Genomic DNA, 11,247 nt, shown 5'->3' on the forward strand with positions numbered 1-11,247 from the left:
ATTTATATATTTAGACTCCATAAACAAGATCTAATTTTTAAGATATCCCTGCCTTTTGAGAAAATCCAACATAGAGTCTTCTGTGAAAGTCTAAGAACAAAAGGAAGAAAAAAAGGAAGTAAAAATTTTTTAAAAGAGAAAGACTAAATTAGGATTCAGTTAACTAGAGGAATGGTGAATGTGCAAGAAACTTTATTTTTAAATATTTGTAACACTGGAAATGCATTCATGTATGGAGGGCCTACTCTATGTTAGGCAGTGTACTAGGTCTCAAGAATAAAATACTGAGCAAAAGATACGTAGTCTCAATCCCAAGGAGCTTGCAGTCTACAATGGAAACAGGAGCTCATCACATGAAAACACCAATCTATCATTAGGAACTGCAAAGCATATTATTAAAGATGTCAAGGGAGCTGCTCAGGAAAGACTTTCCTGCAGAAATGACATTTGGACTCAGTGCAGGTGACCTGGGTTGGATCTCTGGGTCAGGAAGATCTCCTGTAGAAGGGAATGACAACCCACCTCAGCATTCTTGCCTGGAAAATCCCATGCTTCATGAGGAGCCTGGCAGGCTACAGTCCAGGGGGTTACAAAGAGTTGGACATGACTGAGCAACTAAAACTCACTTTCTCAGAAGAAGAGAAGTTGACACATTTTTAAAAATGCTTTCTGTTCACGTATTTTTGGTTGTACTGGGTCTTCATTGCTGCAAGCAGGGGCTGCTCTCTAATCCCAGGGACCGGGGAGCCTGGTGGGCTGCCGTCTCTGTGGTCGCACAGAGTCAGACACGACTGAAGCGACTTAGCAGCAGTAGCAGCAGCAGCTTCTTATTGAAGTGGCTTTTCTTTTTGGACTTCCCTGGTGGTCCAGTGGTGAGGAGTCCCCCTGCCAGTGCAGGGGCCATGGGTTCAATCCCTGGTCCGGGAAGATTTCACATGCAGCAGGGCTGCATGCACCACTAAACCCACGCACCACAACTACCAAGCCCCAGCTTAGAGCCCAGGCTCCGCAACAAGAAGTTGACACATTTTAATCAAAAGGAACCCTGACATAAAGTAACATACATTCCAGCAGAAGTGTAACTGGAGGGAATCCCCGGGATGCTCGATGGTTAAGACTCTGAACTCTCACTGCCAGGGGCCTGGGTTCAATCCCAGGTTGGGGAACTAAGATCCCACAATCTACATGATGTGGCCCAAAAAAAAGAAAAAAGTGTAATTGGAGTGCTAAAGTGAATGAGAGGAATGGGTGCAAAAGTAAAGCCTGTATTCAGGATACATCTTATAAATGAAAATATTTAATAGCTATGTAGCATGGACATGTGTGCATAAGCTGTCTTCTACATAAGATTTCATTTTTTATTTTCCTATTACCTGGAAAGTAGTGAACATTTCTGTTGACCTTTCGCCCATGGATTTGGCATTTACCGTTCTATTGCTAAGTCGCTTCAGTCGTGTTCAACTCTTTGAAGCTTTATGGACTGTAACCCGCCAGGCTCCTCTGTCAGTTGGATTTTCCAGGCAAGAATATTGGAGTAGGTTGCCATTTCCTTCTCCAGGGAATCTTTCTGACCCAGGGATAGAACCGAGGTCTCTTACATCTCCTGCATTGGTGTGCATTCTCAGTCACTTCAATCATGTCTAACTGTGTGACCCTATGGATTGTAGCCTGCCAGGTCCCTCTGTCCATGGGATTCTCAAAGGCAAGAATACTGGAGTGGGTTGCCATGCCCTCCTCCCGGGGATCTTCCCAACCCAGGGGTTGAACCCGCAGCATCTCCTGAGTCTTCTGCATTGGCAGGCAGATTCTTTACCACTAGTGCCACCTGGGGCTTTTCCCTTGGTGATATCCAATTTTCTCACAAGAGGCTCACAATTCTAGATTGATATCAAAGAAATGTTGGTTGTCAGAACAAGCCATCTTGTCAAGGCATCTGCTTGCTGTTTGGGTGACAGTAGCAATGGCACCCCACTCCAGTACTCTTGCCTGGAAAAACCCCATGGATGGAGGAGCCTGGTAGGCTGCAGCCCATGGGGTCGATAAGAGTCGGGCATGACTGAGCGACTTCACTTTCACTTTTCACTTTCATGCATTGGAGAAGGAAATGGCAACCCACTCCAGTGTTCTTGCCTGGAGAATCCCAGGGACGGGGGAGCCTGGTGGGCTGCCGTCTATGGGGTCACACAGAGTCGGACACGACTGAAGCGACTTAGCAGCAGCAGCAGCAGAATTGTCACTTTACTGATATTTAACAATTAAAATTTTAGTTCCAAAAAAGGTACAATGTGCACACGACAATCGTTTGGACACATATACTTGCACATAAAGAAAAATGGGAGATTACAGCTTGAGAAAGGGGCTGATCATTCTGGGTGGTTTTTGCTAGCATAAGGAAACTGATTCTGTCCCTATGGTGCCCTTCAAAGAGTTGGAGCAGAGAGCAGAATAGGAAATGAAGTGAGTTCAGTGACCCTCGCTGGCCTGAACCACAGGAGCCAGTAAACACAGGATTTCCACTCTATTCATAGCCTGCTTTGTGGTGGCCTTTTGCTATCTTTGTACAAACGAGACTTTCCCCCTAAAAAAACAATAAATATATTGATATGGACACATACAATGGCTTTCTTGTATACCACCACGTTATTTTGAATTATTGCCACAAGGATTGAGGAGCAGTGTACAGTTTTAAAAACAAATTTGAAATAGAGCGCAAGGAAGTCCTGTGATTTGGGGGAGGGGAGGTTATTAGTAATAAAACTGCACTTTCTTCACCTAGCTCTCCTTGAAGAATGATATAAAATGCAGCTTTCACCCAAGCCTGTAATTTTCAGTGTAATGGAGCTGCTTCTTTTGTCACATATCAGAAACAGTGCTCAAGGAAAGGGATTATGAGCACAGCCATATCGTGATGTCGTACAAGAGAGGCTAGCCCTTGTCACCTGGATTGGTTTTCATATCAGTCAGGAAACTTCTTTACCAACACTGATAAAAGGTTTAAATGACATTTGTGTCCTTCCCTAAAATGATATGTGTATGAACATATTATAAACTGGACTATAAGCGTAGAAAATCACATCTAAGTACCAAAGTGCCAATGATCAAGCATCATATCCTTGTAAAGATTGTTTTGCTTTGTTTTGCTATAACCAGAGATTTCTAGATCTTCAAAAAGAACCCCAGGTTTTGTAGCCATTCCTCCTTAGGCAAAAATACATGCGTAGTTTTATTCAGCTTTACTAGTATTGGACATGAGATTGACTTTCAAAAACTTTCCCTAGACATGAAGAAAGAGCTCAAATTAAATTAGCATATGCAGATTAAAGAAAGGAAAGGGCTGAAGACCCAGGCATCACAAAACATTTGAGTAAATGAGCATGCAGTGTTCTGACTTTTTAAAAATTTTTACATTTTTAATTTCATCTTCAAAAATGTAGTTCAAAGACTCAAGACTGAGCGCCAAGAAAATACTTCAAATAGAGCCTAGGACTCCTGATTCTGGCCATGACAGAGTAGCAAATATTGAAATAACCTCTCTTTATAACCAACCCTAACACTGGACAAAGTTTTTAAAACAACCATTTTCAGAATTGATGCTTTTAAACCGTGGTGCTGGAGAAGACTCTTGAGAGTCCCTTGGACTATGAGATCAAACCAGTCAATCATAAAGGAAATCAACCCTGAATATTCATTAGAAGGACTGATGCTGAAACTGAAGCTCCAGTACTTTGGTCACCTGATGTGAAGAGTCGATTTATTGGAAAAGACCCTGGTGCTGGGAAAGATGGAAGGCAGGAGGAGAGGGGGCAGCAGAGGATGAGATGGCTAGATGGCATCACTGACTTAATGGACATGAATTTGAACAAACTCCAGGAGATAGTGTAGAACAGAAGAGCCTCACTTGCTGAAGGTCATAGGGTCTCAAAGAGTTGGACCCAACTTAGTGACTGAACAGCAAAATGACAGCTTCTTACAAAATAAGATGTACTTTTATCATACAGTGCAACAGTAACACTCCTTGATATTTACCCAAATGAAGATCGAACTAAACCATGCCTGGATTCTTGACTTCTGAAAATTGTGAGATAACAAATTAGTGTTTTTGAAGCCACCGCATTTGTGGAAACTTACTGTACTGTGAGAGAAAACTAATAGAAAGTCAGACCTAAAGATTTACTGAAAGGTGCTATTTATATAAAGTTCTGGATCGGGCAACATGGATCATGGGGGAAGGTTAAGAACACTGGATGCCTCTGCTAGGGGAGGGAATTGACTGGGAGGAGCCCTGAGGGAACTTTTCAGGGTGATGGAGATTTTGAAACAATACACTTAAGATCTGTGTGTTTCGTAGTCTTAAATGCATCTCAAAAGTCAAACGTGTTTCTCTGCACCTCGTTTCATCAATGCCACTGCTGTCTGGTATTACTCAACGCAGGCTCATCTGAAGCCCTCCAGCCTACCTCACCCAGATCATTTCTAGTCATTCATGTGAATACAGGTTGGCTGGTTTACCAAATCAGTTTTCGCATCAAGATTAGTTTTACTCTAAAACAAAATGTAGGCAGTGAGCCGTCTTTTAAGACCTCTGGAAGTTTATGTTTTACAAACCCTGCAACGGACATCCCTACTGGTGCAGCAGATAACTCGGAGCTCCCAGTGCAGGGGCTCAGGTTTGATCTCTGGTCAGGGAACTGGATCCTACATGCCACAACTAAGACTCAGCACAGCCAAGTAAATAAATAGTAAAAAATAAAAACCACACGAAAGATGAGTTGTGTGACCCCAAAACATGTTTTACAATCGTATACCAAAGTCAGTAAACTGCGGCCACAAAGTTGAAAGTGACCTGTTACCTATTTATAGCAATGTCATATACACGTGATAAATATCACTGGGATAGCATATTGTGAAACACGTTCTCCTATAAGATGACTACTTCGAATATTGATTTAAAATAAGCATCTGAAATGTTTAGCATCCCTCTAGCCTTTCCATGCTGTGAACTTCTACAGAGGATTATGGCTAGCAGGAATAAAATCCTCTCTTATAACCGAATTGTCATTCTTGTTGTTTAGTTGCTAAGTCGTGTCTGACTCTGACACCAGTGGACTGTAGCCCTCCAGGCTCCTCTCTCTGTGGAATTTCTCAGGCAAGAATACTGAAGTGGGTTGCCATTTCCTTCTCCAGAGGATCTTCCTAACCCAAGGATTGAACCCGTGTCTCCTGTGCCTCCTGTATTGCAGGTGGATTCTTTACTGCTGAGCCACATTGGGAAGCCCTTATCAATTATCATCATATTATTGATTATTCTGTCTCCCACACTTACTAATGGTGTGAACTGGACAAATTATCTAGTCTTTAGAGACACAACTTCCGTCCCTAAGACAGGTATAACAATAGTACACATTTCAGTGTTGTCTTGAAAATTAAATGAAATGAAATAAAAATATAAGCACTTATAAACTTTTACTTATAAAAATATAAGTAAAGTTGGCTTAAAGCTCAGCATTCAGAAAATGAAGATCATGGCCTCTGGTCCCATCACTTCATGGGAAATAGATGGGGAAACAGTGAAAACAGTGTCAGACTTTATTTTTCTGGGCTCCAAAATCACTGCAGATGGTGACTGCAGCCATGAAATTAAAAGACGCTTACTCCTTGGAAGGAAAGTTATGATCAACCTAGATAGCATATTGAAAAGCAGAGACATTACTTTGCCAACAAAGGTCCGTCTAGTCAAGGCTATGGTTTTTGCTGTGGTCATGTATGGATGAGAGAGTTGGACTGTGAAGAAAGCTGAGCGCTGAAGAATTGATGCTTTTGAACTGTGGTGTTGGAGAAGACTCTTGTGAGTCCCTTGGACTGCAAGGAGATCCAACCAGTCCATCCTAAAGGAGATCAGTCCTGGATGTTCTTTGGAAGGAATTATGCTAAAGCTGAAACTCCAGTACTCTGGCCACCTCATGCGAAGAGTTGACTCATTGGAAAAGACTCTGATGCTGGGAGGGATTGGGGGCAGGAGGAGAAGGGGACGACAGAGGATGAGATGGCTGGATGGCATCACTGACTTGATGGACATGAGTCTCAGTGAACTCCAGGAGATGGTGATGGACATGGAGGCCTGGCGTGCTGCGATTCATGGGGTCGCAAAGCGTCGGACACGACTGAGCGACTGAACTGAACTGAACTGAAGGTCCATAGGAAGCACTTAGCAATCAGAGTTCTTTTCTCTCTTCTGTCTCCTCCTCTCCTCCCCACCTCTACACCATTTCTATACTGATATGTAAATGTTCAAAATTATCAACTATTTGGATTCAAATATTTTGCCCTAAATATTGCCTTTTTATGTACATTTCATTCTTAACTATTAAATGAAATGCTAGGGGTAAAAAAAAAGAACATTCCTTTCTCGGCGGTCCAGTAACTAATTTCTAAGAGTTAATCCTTTACTTAAATGAGGAGGATTTCTCTTTTTCTCTGTTGAGAAGTCTTATTTTTTGACATCATAGCTGACATTCACATATGGCAGGACTTCGGCCTAGGAGTTTGGCCTGTGGAAAGTCACATTAAATTCCTTGACACAAAATTCTTATTTATAGGATCTATTATTTTGATAAGGACAAGTCTCATATGGGACAACATAATACTCAAGAAGGAATCCTGAGAGTGAATGCTTCGGAAGGGAATCAGTGCAGCTGTAATTCTGCAGAATAGCTGGTCAGAGTAGGAGTTCTTGAAAACAATGGGGTTATTTAAATTCCACCTTGAAAACTGAGTGACAGTTTGCCCTGGGAACTATTGTGTTTCAAATTCCGTCTCAGGACAGGCCCTGCCTTCCCACAGGCCACTGAAAAGCCTTTTATTTTGTCATCCTCTTCTTAAAGCTCCTTCAAAACCTTCCCAACAAACCAGGATTTTCTGCCATCAAAAACAAAAGCTATTTTTTTTTTAAGAAAAAAAAATTACCTCCTTCGAATTAAGCTTCATGACACTGAGAATTCTAACAAATTCTTGGCAGATTTCGGAAACTACACAATTTGAAAACTTAAAAAATTTGTCGTGTATCTAACGGTTTTCATTTCTTTTTCTTTGCCATTTGTACTGTCCAGTTATTCTACAGAAAAACTGGATAACAGTGTAAGAGTAAATGCAGCCATTTAATAAAATCAAGCACCTCAGAGTGAAACTTGATGGAGAATCTATGTTTAAGAACCACGCATTTAAACTGAATTTTCTAAATAATCATACAATTTTTAGAATAATTACATTTTGAGAGGTGCTCTCAGAAATTACCTCCCTAACAAACCACTAATTGTTTAGAAAGAGTATTGTATATAGTATGTAAACATAAATACACACACACACAAAGTCTGTAAGGCGCTACTTACTATTTTCATTAAAAACTGTTTTCATATTCAAGAGGTACAACTTCTGAGAACCAGGACCAGCTCTAAAATTAACATTAAGAACTTAAGAGTGATTGTATTTTGCAAATCAACCCAAAAATACTCTTTCCCAAAGTCACCTCCAAGAAGAAATGTGAAGCACACAGACCTTCAACAAGATTCTGGTTTACTGCCCAGACTGGAGGAGCCTCCTCACACACACAGTGAAAATACAAAAATAAAGACCAATTTGCTAAAAAGAAAATACGTATTTAAAGAAAGTGAACTAAAATAGGTATAAGTGAATATTTCTTGAACAGTTCCAAAAACAATATCTCAATCAGGAATTTTTAATTAAAGGCATTGTTATTTTAAAAATGTCCTGCCTTCTATGTTTTTATGTTGAAGTATAAATAAGTATACTTAAAGTATAGTTGATTTATTGAAATATAATTGATTTATGATATTAGTTTCAAGTGTACAGCATAGAGATTCAGAATTTTGATAGATTATACCACATTAAATATTATTATGAAATAATGTCTGAAATCCCCAGTGCTGAATAGTACATCCTTGTCCCTAATGCAGTTTATACATAATTTGTATCTCGTAATCTATTAACCACTGTCTTGCCCCTCCCCCCCGCTCCCCCCCTTCATGGGTAACCACTAGTTTGCTTTCTATATATGTAGAAGTCTGTTTCCGTTTTGCTATACACATTCATTTATCTTATTTTTCAGTTCAGTTCAGTTCAGTCACTCAGTCATGTTAGACTCTTTGCGACCTATAGACTGCAGCACACCAGGCTACCCCATCCATCACCAACTCCTGGAGCATATTCAAACTCATGGCCATCAAGTTGGTGACACCATCCAACCATCTCATCCTCTGTCACCCCCTTCTCCTCCAACCTTCAATATTTCCCAGCATCAGGGTCTTTCCCAGTGAGTCGGTGCTTTGAATCAAGTGGCCAAAGTATTGGAGTTTCAGCTTCAGCATCAGTCCTTTCAATGACTATTCAGGACTGATTTCCTTTAGGATAGACTAGTTGGATCTCCTTGCAGTCCAAGGGACTCTCAAGAGTCTCTCCAACACCACAGTTCAAAGCATCAATTCTTTGGTGCTCAGCTTTCTTTATAGTCCAACTCTGACATCCATATATGACTACTGGCAAAACCATAGCTTTGACTAGATGGACCTTTGTTGGCAAAGTAATGTCTCTGCTTTTTAATATGCTGTCTAGGTTGATCATGGGGATCTCAAGGCAAGAACACTGAAGTGATTTGCCATTCCCTCCTCCAGTGGACCACATTTTGTCAGACCTCTCCACCATGACCCGTCTGTCTTGTGTGGTGCTACACCCATGGCTTAGTTTCATTGAGTTAGACAAGGCTGTGGTCCATGTGATTACATTGGTTAGTTTTCTGTGATTGTGTTTTCAGTCTATCTGCCCTCTAATGCCCTCTCTCAGCACCTACAGTCTTACTGGGGTTCCTCTTATCGTGGACGTGGGGTATCTCTTCACAGCTGCTGTAGCAAAGCGCAGCCACCGCTCACTGCTCCAGCACCGTGAGAAGCAAAGTAGAAAGGGAAAGATACACACATTTGAATACAGACTCCAAAGAATAGCAAGGAGAGATAAGAAAGCCTTCCTCAGTGATCAAAGCAAAGAAATAGAGGAAAGCAATAGAATGAGAAAGGCTAGAGATCTCTTCAAGAAAATTAGAAATACCAAGGGAAAATTTCGTGCAAACATGAGTACAGTAAAGGACAGAAATAGTATGGACCTCATAGAAGCAGAAGATATTAAGAAGAGGTGGCAAGAATACACAGAAGAACTGTACAAAAAAGATCTTCATGACCCAGATGATTATGATGGTGTGATCACTCACCTGGAGCCAGACATCTTGGAGTGTGAAGTCAAGTGGGCCTTAGGAAGCATCATGATGAACAAAGCTAGTGGAGGTGATGGAATTCCAGTTGAGCTACTTCAAATCCTAAGAAATGATGCTGTGAAAGTGCTGCACTCAATATGCCAGCACATTTGGAAAACTCAGCAGTGGCCACAGGACTGAAAAAAGTCAGTTTTCATTCCAATCCCAAAGAAAGGCAATGTCAAAGAATGTTCAAACTACCACACAATTGCACTCATCTCACACACTAGTAAAGTAATACTCAAAATTCTCCAAGCCAGGTTTCTGCAATACATGAACTGTGAACTTCCAGATGTTCAAGCTGGTTTTAGAAAAGGCAGAGGGTCATCAAAAAAGTAAGAGAGTTCCAAAAAAACATCTATTTCTGCTTTATTGACTATGCCAAAGCCTTTGACTCTGTGGATCACAATGAACAGTGGAAAATTCTGAAAGAGATGGGAATACCAGACCACCTGACCTGCCGCTTGAGAAATCTGTATGCAGGTCAGGAAGCAACAGTTAGAACTGGACATGGAACAACAGACTGGTTCCAAATAGGGAAAGGAGTACGTCAAGGCTGTATATTGTAACCCTGTTTATTTAACTTATATGCAGAGTACATCATGAGAAACACTGAGCTGTGTGAAGCACAAGCTGGAATCAAGACTACTGGGAGAAATCTCATTAAACTCAGATATGCAGATGACACCACCCTTATGGCAGAAAGTGAAGAAGAACCAAAGAGTCTCTTGATGAAAGTGATAGAGAAGAGTGCAAAAGTTGGCTTAAAGCTGAACAATCAGAAAACTAAGATAATGGCATCCGGTCCCATCACTTTGTGGCAGGTAGATATGGAAACACTGGCAGGCTTTATTTTGGGGGGCTCCAAAACCACTGCAGATGGTGACTGCAGCCATGAAATTAAAAGATGCATACTCCTTGGAGGGAAAGTTATGATCAATCTAAGCAGCATATTGAAAAGCAGAGACATTACTTTGCCAACAAAGGTCCATCTAGTCAAAACTATAGTTTTTCCAGTAGTCATATATGGATGTGAGAGTCGGACCATAAAGAAAGCTGAGCACCAAAGAATTGATGCTTTTGAACTGTGGTGTTGGAGAAGACTCTTGAGAGTCCCTTTGACTACAAGGAGATCCAAACATCCATCCTAAAGGAGATCAGTCCTGAGTGTCCACTGGAAGGACTGATGGTGAAGCTGAAACTCCAATACTTTGGCCACCCTGATGCTGTGAGGGATTGGGGGCAGGAGGAAAAGTAGACGACAGAGGATGAGAAGGTTGGATGGCATCACCAACTCAATGGACATGAGTTTGGGTATGCTCTAGGAGTTGGTGACGGACAGGGAGGCCTGCTCTGCTGCAGTCCATGGGGTCACAAAGAGTCGGACATGACTGAGCAACTGAACTGAGCTGAAGTGAGGTTGATCATAGCTTTTCTTCCAAGGAGCAAGCATCTTTTAATTTTGTGGCTGCAATCACTGTCTGCAGTGATTCTGGAGCCCCCCAGAATAAAATCTCTCACTGTTTCCATTGTTTCCCCATCTATTTGACATGAGGTGATGGGACCAGATGCCATGATCTTAGTTTTCTGAATGTTGAGCTTTAAGCCAACTTTTGCACTCTCTTCTTTCACTTTCATCAAGAGGTTCTTTAGTTCTTCTTTGCTTTCTGCTATAAGTGTGGGGTCTTCTGCACATCTGAGATTATTCATATTTCTCCTGGAAATCTTGATTCCCACTTGTGCATCATCCCAGCATTTTACATGATGTACTCTGCATATCAGTTAAATAAACAGGGTGACAATATACAGCCTTGATGTTCTCCTTTCCCTATTTGGAACCAGTCTGTTGTTCCATGTCCAGTTCTTACAGTTGCTTCTTGACCTGCATACAGATTTCTCAAGCGGCAGGGCAGGTGGGCTGGTATTCCCAT

General features: G+C 41.4%; 1 pseudogene; it reads left to right on the forward strand.

Moving 5' to 3' along the window:
- LOC104980984 overlaps positions 1 to 6,711 on the forward strand; it is a 72,561-nt pseudogene extending 65,850 nt beyond the window's left edge.
- The last annotated feature ends 4,536 nt before the right edge of the window (positions 6,712 to 11,247 follow it).

Source organism: Bison bison, unplaced genomic scaffold, assembly GCF_000754665.1.
Source record: "Bison bison bison isolate TAMUID 2011002044 unplaced genomic scaffold, Bison_UMD1.0 scf7180017864508, whole genome shotgun sequence".
NCBI lineage: Eukaryota > Metazoa > Chordata > Mammalia > Artiodactyla > Bovidae > Bison > Bison bison.